Source organism: Delphinus delphis, chromosome 3 (genome assembly GCF_949987515.2).
Source record: "Delphinus delphis chromosome 3, mDelDel1.2, whole genome shotgun sequence".
NCBI classification, from domain to species: domain Eukaryota; kingdom Metazoa; phylum Chordata; class Mammalia; order Artiodactyla; family Delphinidae; genus Delphinus; species Delphinus delphis.
The window spans coordinates 74,273,467-74,300,874 of record NC_082685.1 but is presented as its reverse complement, the minus strand read 5'-3'; the positions used below and the strand labels follow the sequence as shown (position 1 = coordinate 74,300,874).

The 27,408-nt window shown below is 34.6% G+C and overlaps 1 protein-coding gene across 4 annotated transcripts in view; it reads left to right on the top strand.

The window, feature by feature from the left end:
• The window catches only part of PRR16 (proline rich 16), a 272,562-nt gene that overhangs the window by 1,863 nt on the left and 243,291 nt on the right, over positions 1-27,408 (top strand). The gene's annotated exons all lie outside the window — the stretch shown is intronic.

Below are 27,408 nucleotides of genomic sequence, written 5' to 3'. Positions count from 1 at the left end.
TCTGCCCTCCCACCCCCACCAGCGTTGATGCGGATAGAAAGAAGCGGAGGCAGTGTCAAGGCTGAGGATGCGTAACTCAGGCTGCAGCTCCAGGCGGGGGCGAGGGCAGGGTTGGAAGGGGTGGGGTCTCCCGCGAGCCCGCGGGTGGCGTCTCGGAGCTGGTGACAGAGTTCCAGCCCAGTGTTCCGCTACTGACTGGGTGCCTGGTGCTGTTCTCCGCCAGGGAGTCCGCACCCCCAGTTGCAGGAGAGCTGACACTGTAACTTCGAAGGTGGTGGCCGCAGTGGGAAGGGAAGGGGTGGGGCGTAGTCTAGGTCCAAAATTATAATCCTGAAGGCCAGGAGGGAAGAGATTGAGGGTCGTTTGGATGGCTGGCCTCTAGAGACCTACCTCCTCTGTCCAATTTCCAATCCAAATGTGAGGATAGAGCCCTCCTTCTTTCTCCCCCTCTCCCCGTTACCTCTGTGAACTGAACTCCGCGTTTGTTACCAAGTACAAGTCTGTTAAAATGACCCATTCATCGGCAGGGTTTGGTTTGCAAATGGCAAATGCCATTCTTGTAGGTTGCTCCACTGGCAGAACATAATTACTACTGAGGTCCTGAGAGCGGAGATTGATACATATGATAGATGCGAGGAGGAAACTTGTTCGTGTTTCAGGGCTTCTCTAGGATCATTGTTTCACAACTGGTTGACAGATGGTGAGGTTATGCATAGAAATTCAAGTCTAAAGATGCTGTTTGTTTCTTTGTTATCCTTTTATTTGACATCTTTGGCAGGCTGTATTTTCATCCGAAACATGATGGCGTTTTAAAAAACGAACAAATTTGGGCAAGTTCCTTTTGGCAGAATTGTGCTTTACGGTTGTTGAGGTTTCTAAGATGGGGGATGTGGGAAACCTACATCAGCACAGAAACGTATTTACAGCTTCAGCAAGGAGGCTGAGATTAAGAGAAAGGTAGTCAATCAAAACTCCGCATCTATGGGCACATACTTCTTATATTACAATGTGTCACCCCACTCCTTATTTTAGACAGAATAAATGACAAGAAACTGCACATGGTCCTAGTTCTGCTTTGCATCATTATTCTGTAGATGTTTGGAGACCAGGTAGATCTATAGTGAAACTTTTAACCTCACTGTAGCTCTTGGATAGAATCACAAAGAAGTGTTTCAGGGAGTCTGTGGATCTCTCTCCCTTTCACTCTTTCTGTTTTCATTTCCTTGAGGATTTTTATTAGGGAAAAAACAAACAAACAGTTTATGAAAGTAATAGAAAAGCATAGGTAATGTAAAACCAAGTAAATGAAAAGATCTGTCTTCTAGACAGATCTATAGACAAAATTTTATCTTGATGCTCTGTAAGCTTTGATTGGGTGCCAGGCCCTGTCTGGCTAAAAATTTCACCCCTGAGAGTGGAATTTATGAATGATAAATGATTTGATGTGATTATTAATTACTTTTGTGAGGATATCATCATCCTAGGTTTGCACATGGAGTTGTGGATACTATGTCTGAATCTCGAAACACTGGCCATTTATGTAATAGGAGAGATAGTTATTTCAAGAACAAAATATTTATAGGGCATGTTTAACCTATGACATCTTGCAGTTGTCCAGCGTTTATCTTTTTAAGATAATATTGCACACATGACTGAACCTGTTTTTGATGTAATTTTGAATGGAGGAGTAACTGAAAACTTTGTAAATCACCAACCTGTTGGTGCCTACACCTATGACTTGTAAATATAAATGTCACTATTCATTAATTGTTACATTCACTATTCTGGCAGCTTATCATTGGTATATACTAAATATAAACGGTTATATTTTGAATTCTAATTCCTTTATTGGCAATGGTATGTGTTTATGCCATAATATATTTTAATATAAGTTAGCATAGAGCTGTTATTAATTTGGAACAGAAATTAGAAATAAGAAAGTGATTATGACTGCATCACTATATCATTCACCATATGGTATTTGTTTTTTCCCTGCCTTTTTTTTTTTAAATCTTTATTGGAGTATAATTGCTTTACAATGGTGTGTTAGTTTCTGCTTTATAACAAAGTGAATCAGTTATACATATGTCCCCATATCTGCCTTTTTCATGCTAACTAAAATGTGGTATTCTGAATATTTTGTCCTTTATTTTTGCATAAACTCTGCACCAACAATATTAGACTTTTTTTTTTTTTTTTTTTTTTTTGTAGTACGCGGGCCTCTCACTGCTGTGGCCCCTCCCGTTGCGGAGCACAGGCTCCGGACGCGCAGGCTCAGCGGCCATGGCTCACGGGCCCAGCCGCTCCTCATCATGTGGGATCTTCCCAGACCGGGGCACGAACCCGTGTCCCCTGCATCGGCAGGCGGACTCTCAACCACTGCGCCACCAGGGAAGCCCCAATATTAGACTTTTGTTTGAGGTTATTTTGAAATTTATTTTCTCTTTAGAAGTTTTCTGGATTTCAGTCATCTGAAAATTCAGGTAGTGCGATAGATTCCAACATAATAGTAGCTGCTTGGAACTCTTTAACAATTAGTAACAGGGACTTCCCTGGTGGCACAGTGGTTAAGAATCCACCTGCCAATGCAGGAGACGTGGGTTCGAGCCCCGGTCCAGGAAGATGCTGCAGAGTAATTAAGCCCGTGTGCCACAACTACTGATCCTGCTCTCTAGAGCTTGCGAGCCACAACTACTGAGCCCACGTGCCACAACTACTGAGCCCGCGCATCTAGAGCCCGTGCTCCGCAACAAGAGAAGCCACCGCAATGAGAAGCCCATGCACCACAACAGAGTAGACCCCGCTCGCCGCAACTAGAGAAAGCCTGCGCGCAGCAATGAAGACACAACGCAGCCAAAAATAAATAAGTAAATAAATAAATAAATTACTGATGAACAAAAAAATAAAGAAAAAACAATGAGTAACAAAATTCTATTATTGGTATCTTTTATGATTAATTATTATTGCTTAATTATAATTAGATTGTATATTAGAAGAAGAAGAACAGGATTTCTAGAAAGTCTAGGGGCAGATTTATTCTGCCCTCAGAATTTAGTAAAACCTCAAATTACTTGACTTTTCAGAAATAATATGGGTTTCTGGGTCTTCTGTACTATAATGGAAAAGCCTTAAGTATAATTCAACGTATTTATTCAGCATCTATTATGTGCCAAATACTATATTACCTTTTTATTGCTACCAAGATGAATAATTTGGAGTTTCTGGTCTCAGTGAACTCAAAGAATAGGTTGGGATATATTTATCCTGTCTTTGAACATGAATAGTGTAAAAAGGCATTACTACTTTTAGTGACCACCACTCTCACTGTGATCTAAGAAAACAGAATTGAGAATAAGAATGAGTATATATAGATTTGTAAACTGATACTTGGTATGTACTTAGTAGTAAGACTTTGGTGAAAAGGGTAGTAGAAACTTAAAAAAGATGGTAAGATATGAATTTTAAGAAACTTATGATTTATTCAGATTGTCATGATTAACACAAATGGGTCAGTGCCATATACAGGAGATCGCATATCCAAGTGTTACGATTAAACAGTGGAGATTTTCATGAAGGCCACGTCCTTAGGGAGAATGAAAAGCCAAAAAGGAAAATTTGGGGTCTTTGAGATGTGGATAAGATTTGAAAAGGTAGAAAGGAGAAGCAATTAAGAGGAAATAGCATTGGAGTACAAGATTAATCCATGTTGCTTTTTTCTACATGTTGAAAAAAAAGAAAAAAAATAGTGGTTCAACTCTAGAGTTTTAGGGATAAAATTAGCCATTTCTGGGGCAATCCTTTTTCTTTGAAGTAAGGCAGAAAAAAAGAGCTGTTGCTTTTTAAAGAGAGTTCTCAAATAAGCTGACCTCTCTTGGCATCAGTTTGCCTGTTCTTTTGTGGAGATCTCACTGGTAAACTTGTTGTGCATCAAATGTTGGTGTTAATATAGGGTCATAGATCTTGTTGCTTAGGGAGCGATTGGAATATATAATAAATAGCCTTCTACTTGGAAACAAAATTCATTGCTGCTTTAGCTGGATTCTTGTTTAGTTTAGACTGTTTCATTTTACGATTTTAAGTAACAAGACTATTATATGAGTTAACTATATGTGTGTGTGTGTATGTGTATATATCCATATGTATGTGTGTATATATATATATGTATTGCTAAGCCCTGTGAGTAGACATGACCATTATGGGGAAACCAGTAAAGATGAGTTGTTCTGTCTGCTCTGGGATCACTGACTGATTGGACGCCATGAGTAGGAAGGTTTTGTCAGCTTTGTGACTATGGATTGGAAAGCACTCAATGTTTCTCTTATAATGTCATAAACAGAAATAAATTAAAATTAAGTTTAATTTTGAAAAGTTTGAAAACCCATAGGAAATGATCCATTTGGGGGCTGATGAAAACAGAATTAATAGAACTAACAATTATCTGCAAAATATTTTTGTTTTAAAATGTTTTTTCTCTTTTTTAATGGCTTATCCACTTGAAGTGCTTTAGTTTATTGATCTAGGAAATCCTACCAAATATTTTTTGGTTAATGAATCCATGCATATAAAATTCATTACTTGAACAAATTAGAATAATGTCTGGAGTATTTTCTAAATTCTAAAGTCATGAATGAGTGAGATTTCACAGATGATTAATTTGTAGCAATAGCTGTAGTTTTACTACTCTCTACAACAGTCTACCCTCTCAAACTGAAGTATATTACCAAATGCTAAAATGGTCTTTAGTTTTTCTTTTCTTAAGCATGATGGCTTAGCATGTTATTAAAAGAGCAGCATGGTTCTGAGAAAATAAAAATAGCCAATAACCATCCTTTACTGTCTCTCTATTTCCAATGCATTAAACCATTCAAGACTCAGAGAATTAACTGGTAAGAAATTCAAGCAGAATTAAAGTAATAAATAGACAGTGTGCTTCAGGCAATAGTGAAGTAATAGATAATAAAACCAATGTAATAGTTTCATTGTTACTTGGATTATGTTTTTTCCACCCTTACTGCTCTGAGGATCTCAGGTAATTAAATCAAAATGTAGGAAAAGAGATAGAAATGTAAGTTTCAGTAAAACATATTTTCCCACACAAATTAAACTACAGAGCTTCTGTAGAACTAGTTCATAAAAAATATCATGGACAATTTTTGAAAATTAGAGGGGAAAAATTCCAATAATATGCCAACCCATTTCTGATTAAAATGTGCATAACTGACATTAAGTTGAAAATAAAAGATTGGTAAACAATGAAGGGTACTCTTTTTTCCTTTAAAATTTATTTGTGTATTTTATTAAGATTTTATTTGGGGGGGGCAGTTTTAGGTTCACAGCAAAATCGAGGGAGAGGTACAGAGATTCCCTTATACGCCCTGTCCCCATACATGTGTAGCATCCCCCATTATCAACATCCCCCACCATATTGGTACATTTGGTACAACTGATGGATCTACATTGACACATCATTATCATCCAATGTCCATAGTTTATGTTGGGGTTTACACTTGATGTTGGACATTTTGTGACTTTGGACAAATATGTAATGATATATATCTATCATTATGGTGTCCTACAGAGTATTTTCATGCCCTAAAATTCCTCTGTGCTCCACGTATTCATCCTTCCTTCAAATCCTAAGGATACTAGTTTGTTAAAGAAGATATTTCATAAGTAATACAGTATATGAATAATATAAAAAGTTTGGAAAAATAAAAAAATTAGAAAGGAGAACATAAAAATTATCTTTAATGCCACACGTAAATAGATATATTGAGAATTTTGCTATATTTTCTTTCCATCTTTTTGTATGCATGTTTTTAACATAGACAAAGTCATGTAAAATTATGAAGTTATATACAGTGATGTTTTCTGCTTTCTGGAATACTATTAGATCATAACCATTATATAGATCTGTTATACGTTACTTTATCATGCCCCTAATGTTTGACATTCTATTTATTAACAAATTTTTGTGGTTGTTAAGTATCACTAAAAGAACAGCTTTGACAATAAAAATAGCTAAGACAGATAGATTTTTACTATCTGCCTGATACTATTCTAAGTTTATTTCTTAATATTAGGTCTTCTAATTCTCAAAACAGACATATGAGGAAGGTACTATTGTTACTCTATTTTACAGATAAGAAAATAGAGGCCAGAGATGTAAAGTCACTTGCCAATGTCCCTTACTTGTGAGTGAGGCTTCAGTGCTAGGCATTTTAGTGCTACAGCCTAGGCATTTAACCACTAAGTTCTATGGATCTTCCTATTTTTTCCCCCAATTGCTTAGAAATCAAGGGTGCGAAAGTTTTAAAGTTTTCAATTCAACTTGCCAAACTATCTTCCAGGGAGTTTTTCACAAGTTTTTTACTCCCAGCGTCTGTATATGTGTGGACCCATCTTCTTAAATTTCTAGTGAAGCTCATAAAACTTTTAAGTCTTATTGTGAGTATATTATTTCTTTGTGGTAACAGTTATTGTTTTTGTGGGTTGTACTCAGTTTTGGGCACCAGTATTGAGGCAAAATTAATAGTGAGTTCACTAGACATTGCAGTTTTCATCTTCTGAATAAATAGGTACTGCAGTGAATTACTTTTGACCTATTTATTCTTCAACAAAAACTTTAAGAAAAATATGACATTTCTTTTTTTATATTATGACTTAGAAAATAAAGGAACAACTAATATGGGTGCTTGCTGATGTCTAGCATTGTATATAGCAGTTTCAAATGAATTTAAAAGAATTTGGGAAACTTTTATTCTCTTTTGTTATCAAATTGCCTTGGAAGGGAGGTACTGTCCTTAAGTTTTCTGATATGTTTGGGGTTTGACAGTTGTTTCGCTTTCTGCTGTGAAGATGAATAGAGAAGCTTGTTGAATATTTACCAGGCCCCAAATTATTGAGCTGGCTAGCAATGCCAAATGTATCTTTATAGTTAGATTTCGCATGTTAATTTTAGTGCTACCAATTTCAAGCCACCCCCTCTTCCCCTCACATAAAAGGGAAAAAAGAAATGACCTTACTCTAAAATTCTATTGTTTTTATATAGTATAATATGAATAGAAGTGTTTTTATTATATTAAAAGTTAGTTCATTAGGAAGAACTGCTCGAAATTAAGATTTCTTAGACCTGGGAAACCAAAGTCAAAGCTACTTCAGCTCTAAATAAGAGCCAGAAAATAATATCAACTGAAACGAGAAAATAGGCATGTCTAGGTAATGTCCACATCAAAGTAGGTTCACAAGGTGGCCTGTCAACTTGGAACAGATGTTGCCTTATGTGGCACAAGCTATTTGTATTTTTGAGAATGGACGGACGTGAGGATTCCAAAGGAATTGAATTTCAGGCCTCACTTTAGTTAAGAAACATTAACATTGTTAGGACAGAACTTACATTTATGATCATTGTTTTTCCTCCTTCTGCTTTGCAAATGTTACTTCAGGTTGATGTTTGAGATAAATGTTTACTTGTACAATAATTGAAGTCAGTCAAATTATATACCTATGCCCAATGAGTCAGTTATTATGTTGTTTGACTCATTATAAATAGAGTTTCAGCTACAGATAGCATGTACCATACTTGTCTGGAGAAAGCAAATTTGACAATTTCTAACAGGTTCTCTTTTGTAGTACTGTCCAAAAGCTAACAGATTTACTGTCGTTTGTTGGCTTCTTTCATAATATCATATCTTGTCCTAAGATTTTGAACTATGTTCATGTGACAAAAAATGCCAGGTTAAAAAATATGTATCGGTCAAATTAGCTGTCTTCTAGAGGCAGTAGTTCTTAATTTTTTCCCCCATGTCACAGAGCACTTCGAAAGTATGACAGAATTGTGGGTATTTCCCGTGGAACAAAAGCTCATAAAGACATAAGTTTTTGCAGATGTTTAGGGAATCTTGAGTGGGTGAGAATAATTCAGGTGAAGAGACAAAACAAGTGATTGATTTAAAAAAAAAATCAGCTAGTTGTTTGAGACCCATCTCCATAATTTTCAAGATCATAAGTCCTGACCCTACAAAAAAGGAAAAAAGAAATACTGATGGCTATAAATTGATGGTTTTTATTCCAGGAGCAAATGGGCAGTTTATCAACAATTTACTTCTCTTAGAGGGACTCTGGTAGATGTAATCTATCTCAAAGTGGGGTAGGAGTATATATATATGTGTGTGCATACACACACACATTTCACTAATCTGAAACTGTAGAATGCTCTTGTGTCTGAAGGTTAACTCTCACTTTTTTTTTAATGATATGTGCTAGAGAACATCACCACATGGAAAGATAGAATGTTTGTTTCCAGAGCTTATTGTAAATTAAGCGTGTTCTCTTATTAAAACTGGTCCCAGAACAGCATTTTTCTTTATTTTATTATTTTTTTGTGTGACACTAGTTCATGAATGAAGAAAGATTTATTGAATTCTTGATATGTGTAAGATACTGTGCAAAAGAACATAAGGGATGCCAACACGAATAAGCTTAAGGACCTGCCCTTGAAGAAAGTCACCTGTAGTAGGATGAACTTCACCTCTAGTAGAGTGCAAGAAGTAACTCTAAGGCAATGTAAAATGTGTAAGGAGACATGTCTAACAATTTTAACTCTTACTCAGAGTAAAATGAGGACTTTGCAATTTTGAGCTGTAAGAGTGACCAGATCTGAACTACTTCCATCGCTTCCTCTTTACCTTTAATTTCTGTCTAGTTCAGGGTTTCTCAAAAATGGCTCTATTGACATTTTGGGCAGATAATTCTTTGTTGTTGATGGCTGTCTTATACATTGTAGGATATTTAGAGCATCCCGGGCATGTACTAACTAGATGCCAACAGCAACTAAAAATGTCAGTGTGACAACTAAGAATGTTTCTAGACATTGACAAATGTGCCCTGGGGGTGGTGGTGAGGAGAATCACCCTAGTTGAGAATGACTGCTCTAGCTTTTCCCTCTTATTCCATGTCACTTACATATTTCTTAATTTTGCTTTCTTCACCCACTTTTTTTATTTATTTAAGCTTTTATTGGTATTTATCTGTCAAGCACCGGGGCTTTATGTTCCTTTCATATCTTGTATTCTTTTCTTTTGTTTAAAGAAACACATTATTTGTGCCTTTTGTTACATTTACCTGATTCTTTTCTTTTTCCCTTCACTGAAACTACTTTTAAAATATATCTTCTCACTTTCACTCACCACTTACCTTATCTTATTTTCTATTTTTCACAATCAAATAAAGATTAAATTGAAAAAGTTCAAGGAAATTGTATACATGTGTGTATTTTAAGATTTGGGGAAAAAAAGGGAAACTCAGAAGGGACGATGGGCTGAGGCTGAGCTCCTTGTCTTCTTGCCACCATTAGTTCCTGAGTGAGGTCAGTGGCAATCTTTACTGAAAAGAAGTCCTCTTCATCTCATCTATCAAACTGTCTTATGCTTCTCCTGCCTCTTCCATTTCTGTAGAGATAGGGGAGGTTTGAATGGTGTCACTGCTTCGTGGTGTCGCACAAGTTATAGAAGAAATACAGTGATGGTCATGATGATGATGATGATGATGATGATGGTGACAATGATGATGAACATGAATGTGACTAAGATCTGTTCAGTACACACATGTACCATGAGCTGTTCTGTGTTAACTTGCTTAATCCTCTCAGTCACTCTTTGAGGTCGTTATAATTGTCCTACTTACGAGGAAGCTGAGACAGAGGGGGTAGCTAATATAGAGAGCAAATGGTGGAATTGGACTCCCGATATTTCTCCCTTTAAACTGTTGTCCAGAACCAGCTCCCCAGTTCCCAGCAGCAACATAGTTACTCTGCTGTTTTCATGCTTTTAACTTCAGTACAATCTCTTTTCCTCTCTTTCCTCCGCTATGTCATCTGTCATACTTCCTTTTCTTGTTCCTCCCTTCTCCTCTGTCTTCTTCATTGTTTGTTCTTTTCCTTCTTCTCTTTTCCTTCTTCTCCTTCCTCATAAGCTTCTTTGATAGACGTTAATATATTATACACTTATTCAAAACTTTAAAAAAAGTGTCTACTATATGCAAGGCAATGTGCTAGGGAATTAAAAAAAAATATTGAGCAACACACACATGGCCCATGACATCTAGAACTTACATGCTAGTGGGAGGACATTATTCAAATAATAACAGAAATAATATTTATTAAGGAGCGTTAAAGGCTATGAAAGAAAAGTACATGGTACAACAAGAGCATAAAATCATTAAGTCTTCTTCTAAATAGGGGGTTTCAGATTGGCTATCTTCCTTCCCACTGCCACCTCTCTAATCCCTATGCTATCAATTTCATGAAGATGTTTTAGAGCTATCCAGTCTCTTGTTCTCCTCTGCCAATTCATTCTTTAAACACTACCAGATTAATCTTCTTAATGCACTGCTTTCTTCAGGCCACTCCCCTGCTTAAAAGATCACACACTATTCTCCTGATGCTTAAAATGTCAAATGAATAAAAGGAAACCAAATCGGAAAAGAAGAAGTAAAGCTGTCACTGTTTGCAGATGACATGATCCTATACATAGAGAATCCTAAAGATGCTACCAGAAAATTACTAGAGTTAATCAATGAATTTGGTAAAGTGGCAGGATACAAAATTAATGCACAGAAATCTCTGGCATTCTTATATACTAATGATGAAAAATCTGAAAGTGAAATCAAGAAAACACTCCCATTTACCATTGCAACAAAAAGAATAAAATATCTAGGAATAAACCTACCTAAGGAGACAAAAGACCTGTACGCAGAAAATTATAAGACACTGATGAAAGAAATTAAAGATGATACAAATAGATGGAGACATATACCATGTTCTTGGATTGGAATAATCAACATTGTGAAAATGACTCTACTACCCAAAGCAATCTATAGATTCAATGCAATCCCTATCAAACTACCACTGGCATTTTTCACAGAACTAGAACAAAAATTTTCGCAATTTGTATGGAAACACAAAAGACCCCGAATAGCCAAAGCAATCTTGAGAACAAAAAAAGGAACTGGAGGAATCAGGCTCCCTGACTTCAGACTATACTACAAAGCTACAGTTATCAAGACGGTATGGTACTGGCACAAAAACAGAAAGATAGATCAATGGAACAGGATAGAAAGCCCAGAGATAAACCCAGGCACATATGGACACCTTATCTTTGATAAAGGTGGCAGGAATGTACAGTGGAGAAAGGACAGCCTCTTCAATAAATGGTGCTGGGAAAACTGGACAGGTACATGTAAAAGTATGAGATTAGATCACTCCCTAACACCATACACAAAAATAAGCTCAAAATGGATTAAAGACCTAAATATAAGGCCAGAAACTATCAAACTCTTAGAGGAAAACATAGGCAGAACACTCTATGACATAAATCACAGCAAGATCCTTTCTGACCCACCTCCTAGAGTAATGGAAATATAAACAAAAATAAACAAATGGGACCTAATGAAACTTCAATGCTTTTGCACAGCAAAGGAAACCATAAACAAGACCAAAAGACAACCCTCAGAATGGGAGAAAATATTTGCAAATGAAGCAACCAACAAAGGATTAATCTCCAAAATTTACAAGCAGCTCATGCAGCTCAATAACAAAAAAAAAAACAACCCAATCCAAACATGGGCAGAAGACCTAAATAGACACTTCTCCAAAGAAGATATACAAACTGCCAACAAACACATGAAAGAATGCTCAACATCATTAATCATTAGAGAAATGCAAATCAAAACTACAATGAGATATCATCTCACACCAGTCAGAATGGCCATCATCAAAAAATCTAGAAACAATAAATGCTGGAGAGGGTGTGGAGAAAAGGGAACACTCTTGCACTGCTGGTGGGAATGTGAATTGGTTCAGCCGCTATGGAGAACAGTATGGAGGTTCCTTAAAAAACTACAAATAGAACTACCATATGACCCAGAAATCCCACTACTGGGCATATACCCTGAGAAAACCAAAATTCAAAAAGAGTCATGTACCAAAATGTTCATTGCAGCTCTATTTACAATAGCCCAGAGATGGAAACAACCTAAGTGCCCATCATCAGATGAATGGATAAAGAAGGTGTGGCACATATATACAATGGAATATTACTCAGCCATAAAAAGAAACGAAATTGAGCTATTTGTAATGAGGTGGATAGACCTAGAGTCTATCATACAGAGTGAAGTAAGTCAGAAAGAAAAAGACAAATACCGTATGCTAACACATATATATGGAATTTAAGAAAAAAAAAATGTCATGAAGAACCTAGGGGTAAGGCAGGAATAAAGACGCAGACCTCCTAGAGAACGGACTTGAGGTTATGGGGAGGGGGAAGGGTGAGCTGTGACAGGGCGAGAGAGAGTCATGGACATATACACACTAACAAACGTAGTAAGGTAGCTAGCTAGTGGGAAGCAGCCGCATGGCACAGGGATATTGGCTCAGTGCTTTGTGACAGCCTGGAGGGGTGGGATAGGGAGGGTGGGAGGGAGGGAGACGCAAGAGGGAAGAGATATGGGAACATATGTATATGTATAACTGATTCACTTTGTTATAAAGCAGAAACTAACACACCATTGTAAAGCAATTATACCCCAATAAAGATGCTAAAAAAAAAAATAAAAGAAAAAAAAAGAAAAAAAAAGTGTCAAATGAACAAACCCAGCCTTACAGCCCGATATCCAGCAGTCCCATTGTTTCAGTTTGGTCTTATCTCTTTCCTTCCTTCAGGGAGTAACACAGAGACCATCCCAGACAATCTTGACACCCTCACAATTTTTACCCAACTTGAATTCTGTATTCCTCATGTTTATGGTCACTATGCCACTCAGTTGTATTTACTTATGTTCCTTAACAATTGCTCCCTGTTTGTGCCTTAAAAAAAAAAAAAAAGTTGCCTTTCTCTTTTAGTTACCATGTAATCTTTAGTACAACATTTTTAAAGTCTTACTCATGTTATCTGATGAGGAACTTAAACTTGAAGATCCAATTCTGAGTAATACTTTAAAGCTGTTAAGGAATAAAAGCCAATAATTACACTTGTGTGTGAGAGCCTGTTCTTTCTCATCTACTCAAGAAAATCACTAACAATTCTCACCTGTCTCTGCTATACCATCTTTTGTTCATTCTCCCCCAGATGATTCCCATCAGCATAAAAGTGAAAATAAATAGTAAAATCTTTCCTTGATCCCACTTCTCCTGAAAATTACCATCCCACTTCTTAGCTCTCCTTTACCAAAAATCTTACGTTTTATACTTGACATCACCTATTTCCTCTTATTGTTTCCTAAACCCACTCCGATCAGACCTACACTCTAACCACAACACTGCCTCTGTCAAGATTGTCAAGATTGTCAGTGACTCTATGTTATTTAATCAAATGGTCAATTTTTAGTCCTAACCTTATTTAATTTATCAGCATTTGACAGTCTCTTTAATAATCTTTCTTCACTTGGCTTGAAGAATACCATGTTTTCTCACCTCACTGATTTTTTTTTCTCAGTTACCTTTGCTTATTTCTCCTCTAAGATGTCTGAGCTCAAATTTGATCCTTTTTTTTTAAAACAAATTATTTACACTCCCCTTATTGGTATTTTTATTCAGTCTGGAGGTTAAATTCCATTTATAGGTTCATGACTTCCAAATTTGTGTCTCCAGCCCAGACATTTCTTCTAAACTTATATGGTCAGTGGTCTTTTCTGTATCTCTACTTGGATGTCTAAGAGACATCTTCACCTTTCCATGTCCAAACTGGAATGTTGATTTTTTTTCTTCCCTCAAAACTTAGCCTTTTCAGTCTTTGCCAAGTCAATGGATGGTGTTAGAGTCATTATCAACTCCTTTTCCTCATGCATGATACACAATTCACCGGACTGTCTGGTTGGCTCTACCTTCAAAATATTTGTAGAATTTAACCAATTCTTGTCTCCTCCACAGCTACCACACTGGTTCAAGCCAACATCCTCTCATTTTGGTTGCTACAGTAACCTCCTGACCGTTCTCTCTTGCTTCCTTAAGCCCCCTTTTTATAACTCAGTGATCTGGGTAAATCTCGATCACATTATTGTTCTCAAATCTCTGTAATGACTTGCCATTTTACTTAACATGCTCACAGTGGTTATGAGGTCCCAGATTTCCCTTTGCCCGTTTTCACGCTCACTTCCTTTCTCTTTGGCTGTCTTTGCTTCAGCCTCACTAATCTTGCTATTTCAAGAATGAATGTGCCATGCACATTTTTATGGCTAACTCCACTCTACTGCCCTGTTACCTCATTAAAGTTTCACTCACATGTTACCCCCCCACAGCTAATTCTGTCAACTCCACATGTTGTTATACACTCTGGCATTCTCCATCTTTCTTTTCCTATTTCACCTTTTTTTTTTCCTTAATTCTTATTAGCTCCTGATATACTAGACAATTTATTCCTAGTATTCATTATTTATTTGTTTGTTTCCCACATTTAGAATGTCAACTCCCGGAGGTCAGTGACCTTTGTTTTATTCCCTTATGTATCTCAAGTGACTAGAGCAGTGCAGTGGCTGTCATGTGATAGTTGCCCATTAAATGAATTTGTGAATAACTGGATCTCTTCCAACTTCTGTTCCATTAAAATTCTCAAAGATCAAACTATTACCTTTCACTTTCCACTGCCCATCTACCAGTTACAGAGAAGGAACATGTAGTAGATGCTTTTTCAATACTTTTTGCATGGATTCCTTATCTTCCCGCCTTTACATATGGTAGTAGTTTGTAGGTTGGCTGGAGGGAGCTCTTTTTCCCCTGCTTTGATTTTTGAAATCTGCTAACCTCACTAAACCCATTCCACTAAACCCAATCCATATTCTTATTCTTTGAAATGGACAAAGGATCTCTCCATAACAGCTAACACATTGAATGCTTACTATGTGTCAGGCAGAGTTCTAAATGTTAAAAAAAAATTAACTCATCAAGTCCTGACCCTTCTTGACTCCCAACCAGTGGCTCCCATATTATCCCTCCCATGTGGAAATTCTAGGGACATCCTGTTTATATAAAACCTAAATGTGGTGTAACTTCAGGCCTTAATCTTCAGACAAGTCTGGCTCTGATTTCAGAGTGCCCATTGTTCCCTAAGGTTCGGGGATGTCATTTTAAACTCTTTGAAGCACATCAGATATAATTCTACTTTCTTCCAATCAAGTGTGTAAACTACAGTGAGGAGAAAGTATGTCTTTTTTTTTTTTATAGCATTCACTCTATTTTTCTGCTTTTTGAACATTGTGTACCTTTCTTGTCATTAGTCATTATAAATTTTAAATTAACTGGAAAATGACATACAAAAGTGATAATTGGATACTGTTTAAATACATTTTAATCATCCTACTATGTCCATAAGAAACAAGCAAGCAGTTTGTTGCAAAGATCCAATATTATGGGAAACACTCAAAAACTAGGTAATATTTGTATTTGGCTTCTTTTTCTTTTGTGTACTCCCTCTAGTGTTCAAAAATATGAGTACTTATAATTAACCTATTCAGTTACTAAAGAACACACATTAATATAAAAGTAAGCCCTTCTTAACCTGATATATATATATATATATATATATATACATATATATATATGTTTTTTCCCCCCTCTGGAGTTTATATTGTCCAGTTACTGAATTTTCAATGTATTGTATGGAAAACATTCTTTCTCCCCTTTCCTATGGGAATTTGATTATGTCTGTTTTTCATATGTATATTTTCAACCTGTCCACTTCAGTCAGGGGAAATATTGGACTTCTTGAACTTCTGTCTTTGAAGACCAAAATTTTCCCCAGTTTTTAAATCTGAGGTCTAGGCTTTAGTTGGGCATTTGGATATGAACAAGAATCTTCCCACATGCTAGAAATGAAAAAAAAAAAAAAACTATATTAACCTGAGGAGTGTCTTTGAACATAGAAATTAAAATACTTAAATAATTGACATCATTTTATTTTAATATATTGAAACATTATCTAAATACATTGGTTTCAAGGTACCTTAAGAAATAACAAAGGTATCCCTAAGAATAACAAATAAGTAAAAATAAATAACATGTATAAACAATTGTCATTTAATATAGAATATTAATAATTGCTAGCATATATAGAAGAGAAAATAATTTTAAATTGTAAGGTTAAATAATTATTACTGTTTGGAAAGTTTTAAAAATCAGAGGCTAGTGTTTGAAGTCAATTTTTCTAAACTGACATGTAATAATGTTACTTATATTTCATTAATGCCCTTCAGTTTTTAAACTACTTTGATGCCTGCTATTTCAATTCCTCATAGTCAGATGAAATTAAAAAAGGAATAGAAAGAATAAATTATTTTGAGTGACTTTCAGAGACATTGTTTTTTAAGCTCCATCAACTCCCTGGAAGTATTTTGATATTATAATGATTCGTACATTTTAGATGGAATTTAATACTCAACATTCACCCTATATATTTTTTAGGGAGATATATTCAATACTTTAACCTTATTCGTAACAGACGGCATTGTATGCCCTTGGGGGAAGTTACATTTTTAAAACACACAGAATAACATGGTATGGAATGCCTATTTGGGGTTGTTTCATTACAGGCAGTATGCACCAAAATGCTCGAGAACCTAACATCTGCTTCCTGAAGTTGTTAATACTAATAAATATAATGTCTAATGAATTCCATTACTCACCAACAAGCTTTTAGGTTACCTGGGTTCTGTTATACTGTGCATTGAATACTGGGTTGGCCAGTAACGCTTCTTGGATTTTTTTTTTTTTTTTTTTGCTGGCGGGGTGGGGATAGTTATTGAAACACTAACTAAATTCCTATTCATAATGCTTTTCTTTTTGTCACTCTACTGATTTAGTATTATTTAATAGAGTTAACTCCTATATTATAACTTAGCTCTTTCTTAGATATGAAATGTTTCTAACCATATTATATTCTTATTGGTTCCTGATCATGTGTCTTCTTTCCTCAGGAAAATTGATGAAGAAAAAGAGATTTAATAAAAAAGCACTGACACCTGAACAGAGTTTCAGAGAGAAGAAAAAAGCAAAAAACAAAAAACAGAGCAAGGGCTATCATTTAATAAAGAAATATAGTAATAAGCTTGCTTTATATAGAGTTAGGACACATAATATTTACTGAAGGTAGGACACTATTTACTAAGTTGATACAAGATGACGATTGTCTTAAATTGTGAGGAAATCTAAACCAATTAAGTACTTTTTAGTCAGAATGTTTGATCTTCTATGAAATTGTATAAAATTGTCTTATTTCACTCTACACCAATAGAAAATGTATGAGGACTGATTGAATTCATGTCTTCATAAGTCCTCCTCTAAGCCATCCTATATAGTACTTCTCAACTTGGCAATGAATAAAGTACTTTTTGACTATAAAGTACATGGCAGACAGCACTTTGGCTGATTTATTTATCTTTGATGTTTGTTAATTTTCAAAAATAACACAGATACTTAACCAGCATCTTAAGAGATATCACTACAGATATTGGTTCCATTTTTATTATAGGAGAAGTACATGTGTGTATTATAAAATTCTGAATCTCTGTAGGAGATCTGTGTTTTGAAAGTAGAGATCAAAATAAAATACATTATATTAATGTATTTCCTATAAATGATAGGAAGCATATTACTTTTCTCAGTACAGGTGGAAAATGATGCATCAACATGGCTAGGAGTACAGCTTTAAAAACATGTTTTTGTGAATTTAAGAAAATCTTAATACAAGTGTTGCATCAATACACAGAATTTGGTTAGTGATAAAGAAAATGTTAGATTGTAGTATTTTTATAGAATTAGGTAAAATTTGTTTCTATTTGCCTTGAATATTTTTTTTTCCAAAATAAATTTTGAAATAGTTTAATGATTATATTCAGATAGGTTTCCATTACTAAAGAGAACCAAGAATTATCCAAATTTGACTTAGTATCTGATCTGTCATTCTAATAAAAAATGATGATTAATGGCTCATTTTTTGTTGTTTTAATTGCCATAATGTCAGTATTTTTTAAATGAAATTTAGCAGGGGAACAGAAATTACAAATATAATTAATAGGAAAAGTGCCATCTTTTTTTTTTTAATGAGCATTTTACCCACTGGACATTTTCTTCCTTTACAGTCAGGGTGTATGTTCCATGAGAGTAAGGACCCTATATGTTTTACATCACTACACTCTCTTAGTTTAGAGCAGTGCCTGTCACACCATACCCTAGCAAACTATATTTAATGAAGACCTATAAAAGAGTGAATAAGGAATTCTGAATATCTGAGTATCTATAATTTAAGTCTTATATATACTCCCTTTTTGTTTCTTTCATTATTTCCGAATTCAGCTATTGTATTGTTTAAGGTAGATTAGATGATACTGCAGTAATAAATTAACCCTAATGCTAGTAAACATTAACAAATGATTCTTTGTCTAATACACTATACTCTCCAATGCAAGTTGGTGGGGAGCTCTGTTCCAAGGAGTTGCTTAGGGACCCAGTCTCTCGTGATAATGCTATCTAAACACAGCATTTCCAGGGAAAAAAGAATGCAGGAATTTATACCCACATTCCTGTCTTTTAGGAAAGCAACACAGTTTGCCTGTGTATACAGAACGGTAGCCCCAACCTAGATGCAAGGGAAATGAAGTCTTATAAACCCATGATGAAGAAAATCACTTGGGATTTGGTGAACCCAGTATTGTGTTGACCACAACTTTACTCTTTCCAGATTCTTGTTTTTCAAAGTTAGGTTTATAGGATATTCACTTCATCAAATAGGTTTCCCACACACACGTGCACACACATGTTTCTTACATGCACAGAGGATTTGTGAAACTCAATAAAATTTGACATTATTTTCTAAACTTATTGGATTAAGGAGTCTGCTTTTTGGAGACCATCTGTCAGGACTAGTATTCTGTGGAACAATTTTAGAAAACACTCTTGATCAAATAGGTTAAATAAATGTCAGAATTTGTCATAAAAAGAAGAAACTCACATTTGGTGGAGCCTTTAGCCTATAATAAATCCGTGGATGTATCCCTTTTGATTGTGCTTGTCAGTAAAACTTAAATAGAATAACAGTATATTGTTTAGCTTATCATGAAGACAAATTTCTGACCACCTCAGACGTCAGAGCATAGCCAATGCCCTGAAATTAAGAGAAAAAAGAATTTCCTATAATTGACCTAAGTGATTCTTAACTAATTTTTTCAAAGATCATTCACTAAAGCAAGTTTACTTTATTTTAGTCAATTCCAACTTGGTCTTAGTTGGCAAAAATATTAACAATCTTGGTTTTAAGTACATAGCAAGTTACAGATACCAAATTAGAATGGGTTGTGAGTTTTCTTTTCCCCCTAGACGCTTGTATACTGGCACTGGTGTGGAACAAAATCATATAGCCCAACTGTAAGGGAAAACCCAGAATGACTATTAAAAAATAAGCAAATGCACAGTAACAACTAACCATATTTGTTAATAGAAGAAAATATCTCTATTCCTCAATTATTTACATTGTCTAAACAAAGTTAAATTACCAGTAATATACTCTGTTTTAAAAAGTCTGGCAGATACATAAAAATTTGAAATGATTGTCAATCCAAGTACTGAAAGTAAAAAAAAAAAAAAAAAATTATGTTTCATTCCTTAAAACAATAAGTTCAGAAAAGAGTGATTTTCGGAATATATCCTCCTCTCTGTATAAATTAGAAGACAATGGTATAATGCTGTTTTGAATTTATAGGATATAATATGTCATATAGATTTTTATTTCTCATTTTCTCTATTAATAAGGTGGTGAAATAATTAGGAAGTCGGGGCTTAGTATTGTAAGTAGTTGCTCTAAATTACATGATACATATATATTTCATATTATTATATAGTACAAATAATATGTCATATAATTTAAATTTAATTCTTTGATCTTAAAATTATATACATATATATTTCTTGGCAGAAATATGTTTGCTTCTAGGGGAGAAAGGAAGAAAGGATATATACATTTTTCCTTCCAGGGAAGGAAATTTCAGGGAAATAATTTTTATGTTGATTGAAATAACATAAATGATTGTCTGACTTGTATACAATCATAGATATATTTTTGTTAGCATTTAAAATAAGCAATTATGCACTTACATTAAGTACTATTACAATGGAATCTTAACTTGCTAAATTGTTACAATTTAGGATAACTCTTATCCCATTTAGAAGAGCAGATTTAAAAGTATTACCCTATATCTTGTATAATAATTGAGCTTTTGTAACAATTTGTGTCACATTTTTCTTTATTTTTCATAGTTCCAGAAAAAATATTAAGATAAATACTGGTTACCCTCAGTTTAAGGCATTTTATTAGTGAAAAATTATAAAAGGACAACACATGTAATTGGGTATACTTTTCATCCTATGTTTGTTTGGAGATGCATTTTGGATGATGGGAAATTCTAACCTTAAGCAGGTACTAACAGGAATATTTATGTGCTTATAACATCTGATGTTTGTACCTGCTGTGAATTTTCTGAAGTTCTCTTAAATGAAAGCAATGATGTATTGTACAAAGTATAGACCAACTGCAATGAAGTTGTTCATCATGAGTTACTAGTGAGCCTTTTGCAGATGTTGGTGTAAATTATGTCTAGATTTAGTTTTTAATGTTTACTGTCACATTGAGTATAGCATGAGAAGTCACTTGAAAAGAGTGGAAAATGACTAGGCCCCATGATTAATTTTCTTGGAAATCTGTTAGCCTGAAAATACATTAGAAATACTATGTCATAATCATTTTCTCTTCTTGTATATTCTGTATTCACTTAAATACAAGACGTAAGCACGCACACTGTCTCTTTATTTTTATTTATTTCCTTTTAAAAGCTATCTACCAGTTTAAGGGAATGAGGTAACTCCCAAGATCATAAAGCCTTGATAACAAAATCCATTAGAAACGTCTGATTAATCAGTGAATTGGAATGAAGCAATTACCAGTATACATATTACAGAAAATGGAAATGGGGTTTATAAATTATAGTGGTCAATCTCTTTGTTCACCTTGCTTTTTAATAGTGTTCAGTTTTCTGAGGTTAATTTTTGGAACTATTATTGGTTTTTGTTGCATTTTTAGTTAAAACAAAACAAAAAAGCATTATCGATTGTATTATAGACTGCTTTATACATAAACTGTTGTACTTTTTCTTATACCTTGTTTTACCAGTCTTCAGTAAGTTGGTACCACTTTTATTTATTTAAGCTTTCCATTTTGAGAGATTTACAGATTCATATACAATATATAATACATGGAGGTCCCTTGTACATTTTCCCAGTTTGCTCTAGTGATAATATCCTGCAAAACTATAGTACAGTATCACAACCAGGAGATTGACATAGATACAGTCAGGATACAGAATAGTTCCATCACCACGAGAATAGCTCATGTTGCCTTTTGTATAGCTCCACCCACATTCCTACTATCTTCACTCCCTCCCTAACTCCTGCCAATCACTAATGTGTTCTCCATTTCAACAATTGATCATTTCAAGATTGTTATATAAATGGGCTCATATAATATGTAACCTTTTAAGATTACCTTTTTTTCACTCATCATAATTCCTGGAAATTCATCCAGGTTTTTTGTTTTGTAATAAATACTTTGTTTCTTTTTATTGCTGACTAGTATTCCATGGTATAGATTTACCATACCTTGTTTAACCACTCGCCCATTGAAGGAGGGTCATCTGGGTTGTTTCCAGTTTGGGGCTTTTATTTTAAAAGTTGCTATAAACATTTATGTGTAAATTTTTGTATGAACATAAATTTTTATTACTCTTAGATAAATGCCCAAGGATACAATTGCTGGATTATATGGCAGTTCTATGTTTAGTTTTGTAAGAACTGTCAAATGGTTTGCCAGAGTTGCTTTACCATTTTGGTCCCACCAGCAGTGTATGAGTGATTCCGTTTTTCAGTTTCTCTGCATTCTCAGCAGAATTTGATGTTGTCATTGCTTCTGTCTTAGCCTTCTCATAGGTGTTTAGTGATATTTTATCATGGTTTTAGTCTGCATTTCCCTGATGGCTAACGATGTTGAGCATCTTTTCATTTGCTTACTTGCTAGGTGTATATCATCTTTGGTGAAATGTATATCTCATTTTTCAATGAGATTGTTTATTTTTTAACTGTTGAGTTTTGAGAGTTGTTTATATATTTTAGATACTAGTCCTTTGTCAGATATATGGTTTTCTAATATATTCTCCCAGTCTGTAGCTTGTCTTTGCATCACAAAGCTTGTCTTAGCTTGTCTTTGCATCACAGGGTCTTTTTTTAGAACAAATGTTTTAAAATTTGATGAAGTTCAATTTATCAGTTTTTCACTTTATGCATTATACTATTTGTGTCAAGTAGAACTCTTTGCATAGCACTAAATCCTGAAGGTTTTCTCTTATTTTTTTCTAAAATTTTATGTTTTTCCATTTGAGTTTATGATCCATGTTGAGTTAACTTTTGTATAAGATTTGAGACTTAAGTTGAAGTTCATTGTTTTGCATATGAATAACCACTTGCTCCAAGTGGTTGAAACCGTTGTTTTTTAAACCATTTGTTGAAAAGGCTAACTTTCTTCCATTAAATTGCTTTTTCACCTTTGTGAACATCATTTGGGCTTATTTCTGTGGGACTGTTTCTAGGTTCTCCATTCTGTTACATTGGTCTGTGTGTCTATCCCTCCACACAGTGTTGATTATTGTAGCTATATAATGTCTTTACGTTGGGTAGACTGATTCTTCCCACTTTCTTCTTTTACAAAATTATTTTAGGTATTCTAATTTCTTGGATTTTCATGTAAATTTTAGAATACTCTTGTCAATCTTTATGAAAAAAACCTTGCTGTGATTAAACCTGAATATCAATTTGGGAAGGATTAACAACTTCACAATGTTGAGTTTTTCAATCAATGAACACAATATGTCTCTATTTATTTATACCTTACTTGATTTCTTTTATGAATATTTGATGTTTTTTTTATGGTATGTACATGTTTTGTTAGATTTCTACCTATTTTTGAATGATTGTAAATGATTTTTGAGTTATTTATAAATTTCAGTGTCCATCTGCCCATTGATAGTAAATAAAGTTATAATTTATTTTTGTTTGTATATCTTATATATGTGACCTTGCTGAACACATTTATTATTTTTAGGAGATTTTTTGTTTGTTTGTTTTCTTAGATTTCTTGGGATTTTCTATCGATAATCATGATATTTGCAAATAAAGACAGTTTTATTTCTGCCTTTTTTAGATGTATATTTTTATTTCCTTTTCTACACTTGATATGATCCTGTAATTTTTCTTCTTTAGCCTTTTAATATGGTAGATTAAACTAGCCTTGCATATCTGAAATAAACTCTATTTGGTCATGCTGTATAATTAACTTTATGTATAGCTGAATTCTGTTTGCTAATAAATTGTTAAGGATTTTTGTTTCTGAAGTCATGAGGGATATTTATATATAGTTTTGTTGTTGTTGTTCTGTGCTTGACAGATGTTGGCATTAGGGTGGTACTAGCTTTAAAAAATGAATTGTGAAGTGTTCATTCATCTTCTATTTTTTGGAAGCAATTGTGTTAAATTTTATTAATTCCCTTTTGAATGTTTGATAGAGTCTTCCATCTGGGCTTGGAGATTTTCCTTTTAATTTCCTTAATGGTTATAAAATTATTCAAATTATCTGTTTTGTATTGGCTAAGGGTGGTAGTTTGTGTTTTTCAAGGAATTAATCAATTTCATCTAACTTGACAAATTTATATGTGTAGAGCTTTGTATAGTGTTCCTTTATGATTGTTTTGAAGGACATGTGGTGATATCCCTAGTTTTATTCCTGACTTTGGTAATTTACGTTGTCTCTCTTGTTTTCCTTGTCACTAGTTAGTTTTGTGAATTTTATTGATCTTTTTGAAGAACCAGCTCATTATTCCATTGATTTCTTATATTGTTTTCTGTTTTTAATTTCATTGATATCTATCTGTTCTTATATTTATTGTTTTTATTCTTCCTGTTCTTATTTTTTTAGGTTCTTAAGATAGGGGCTTGAAGTATTGAGCTTAGATTTTTCATCTTTTCTGTTGTAAGCATATATTGCTGTACATTGAATACTTCCCTCTCAGCTTCTGCTTTAGCTTTGTCCCACATATATTGATATTTTGTATTTTTATTTTCATTCAGTTCAGCTTATTTTTAAATTTCCCTTGAGACCTCCTTTTTGAACTATGGGCTGTTTAAAAGTATGTTGTTTAGTTTCTAAGTATTTGGAGATTTTCATGTTTTTTTTTTTAAATTATTTATTTATTTTTGGTTTTGTTGGGTCTTCGTTGCTGTGCACGGGCTTTCTCTAATTGTGACGAGTGGGGGCTACTCTTTGTTGAGGTGCGTGGGCTTCTCACTGCAGTGGCTTCTCTTCCTTGCTGAGCATGGGCTCTAAGCATGTGGGCTGAGTAGTTGTGGCTCTTGGGCTCTAGAGTGCAGGCTCAGTAGTTGTGGCACATGGACTTAGTTGCTCTGCCACATGTGGAATCTTCCTGGACCAGGGCTCAAACCTGTGTCCCCTGCATTGGCAGATGGATTCTTAACCACTGCACCACCAGGGAAGTCCTCATGTTTTCTTTTTATTATTGATTTCTAGTTTGATTCCATAGAGGTCAGAGAACACACTCTGCATAATTTAAATTCTCCTAATTAGTTGAGACTTTTTTGTGGCCCAGAATGTGGTATATTTTGGTAAATGTTTCATAGACACTTGAAAAGAATGTGCATTCTGCTGTTGGGTGGAGTGTTCCATAAACATCGATTAGATCTTGTTGGTTAATGATATTGTTGACTTCTATATCCTTTCTGACTTTCCGTCTAGTTATTCTGTCAGTTTTAAGAGAAGGGCGTTAAAGTCTCCAACAATAACTACTGTATGGTTTTGTCTGTTTTTCCTTTCAGTTATATCAGTTTTTGTTTCGGTTGTAGAATAGTACTTGTATGTCTTCTTGGTTGATTGATCCATTTATTATTATATAATGTTCCTCTCTATCGCTGTGATATATATATATATATATATATATATATATATATATATGTCTAGTTGATCTACCATTAATACAGACACTTTGTTTTCTTTGATTAAGATCTGTATATCTTTTTCTATCATTATATTTGAAGAGTTTCTTATAGATTGTATATAGCTGAATCAGTCACATTATTAATCTCTTTCTTCTGTTGAACTGTTTAGACCATTTACATTTAATATGGTTACTGACATGTTAACTCTTTAGTCTGTCATTTTGTTTTTGTCTTCTCTTTGTTTTCTTTACTTTTTCTGTTTTCTTTTTCCTGACTTCTTGTGTGTTACTTGAACAACTTTAGAATTCCATTTTGATATGTCTACAGTGTTATGTTACTCTCTTTTTTTTTTTTTTGCGGTACACGGACCTCTCACTGTTGTGACCTCTCCCGTAGCAGAGCAACAGGCTCCAGACACGCAGGCTCAGCTACCATGGCTCACAGGCGCAGCTGCTCCGCGGCACGTGGGATCTTCCCAGACCGGGGCACGAACCCGTGTCCCCTGCATCAGCAGGCGGACTCTCAACCACTGCGCCACCAGGGAAGCCCATGTTACTCTCTTATATAGCTTTTTTTGGTGGTAGTTCTAGGTATTACATTATATATGCATAGCTTATGACAGTCTACTGTTGTCATTTTACCAGTTTGAGTGCAATGTAGAAACCTTACCTTCCTTTATGTCCCTTTGCACTCCCTTACTTATAGTATATTTACTGTAAATATTTTCTCTGTATGCATTGAAAACCACATCTGACAGTTAAACTTTTTTATTCCACTATCAAAACTAATTAAGAAAACTCAAGAGGAAAGGAATATCTATTGTATTTACCTATTTTATTGTTTACCTTGTTCTATCTTCTTTCTAGGTGTTTTAAGCTTCCTTTTTTTTATCATTTCCTTTTTGTTTAGAGAACTTCCTTGGTCATTTTTATAGGGAGGGTCGTTTAGTGAATAATTCTCATAGCTTTCCTTCATTCTGAGAATATCTTGATTTTCCCTTCATTTTTCTGTTCTTTTCTTTTTCAACATCTTTATTGGAGTATAATTGCTTTACAATGGTGTGTTAGTTTCTGCTTTATAACAAAGTGAATCAACTATACATATATCCCCATATCTCCTCCCTCTTGCGTCTCCCTCCCACACTCTCTATCCCACCCCTCTAGCTGGTCACAAAGCAAAAAGCTGCTCTCCCGGTGCTATGCGGCTGCTTCCCACTTGCTATCTGTTTTACATTTGGTAGTGTATATATGTCCATGCCACTCTCTCACTTTGACCCAGCTTACCCTTCCCCCTCCCCATGTCCTCAAGTCCATTCTCTATGTCTGTGTCTTTATTCCTGTCCTGCCCCTAGGTTCTTCAGAACCATTTATTTTTTCTTTTTAGATTCCATATATATATGTGTTAGCATAACGGTATTTGTTTTTCTCTTTCTGACTTACTTCACTGTGTATGACAGAGGCTAGGTCCATCCACCTCACTACAAATAACGCAGTTTCGTTTCTTTCTATGGCTGAGTAATATTCCATTGTATATATGTGCCACATCTTCTTTATCCATTCTTCTGTAGATGGACACTTAGGTTGCTTCCATGTCCTGGATATTGTAAATAGAGCTGCAATGAACAGTTTGGTACATGACTCTTTTTGAATTATGGTTTTCTCAGGGTATATGCCCAGTAGGGGGATTGCCAGGTTGTATGGTAATTTTATTTTTAGTTTTTTAAGGAACCTCCATACTGTTCTCCATAGTGGCTGTATCAATTTACATTCCTACCAACAGTGCAAGAGGGTTCCATTTTCTCCACACCCTCTCCAGCATTTATTGTTTGTAGATTTTTTAATGATGGTCATTCTGACTGGTGTGAGGTGATACCTCATTGTAGATTAGATTTGCATTTCTCTAATGATTAGTGATGTTGAGCATCCTTTCATGTGTTTGTTGGCAATCTGTATATCTTCTTTGGAGAAATGTCTATTTAGGTCTTCTGCCCATTCTTGGATTGGGTTGTTTTTTTTTTTGATATTGAGCTGCACGAGCTGCTTGTAAATTTTACAGATTAGTCCTTTGTCATTTGCAAATATTTTCTCCCATTCTGAGGGTTGTCTTTTTGTTTTGTTTATGTTTTCCTTTGGTGTGCAAAAGCATTTAAGTTTTATTAGGTCCCACTTGTTTATTTTTGTTTTTATTTCCATTTCTCTAGGAGGTGGGTCAAAAAGGATCTTGCTGTGATTTATGTCATAGAGTGTTCTGCCTATGTTTTCCTCTAAGAGTTTGATAGTGTCTGGCCTTACATTTAGGTCTTTAATCCATTTTGAGTT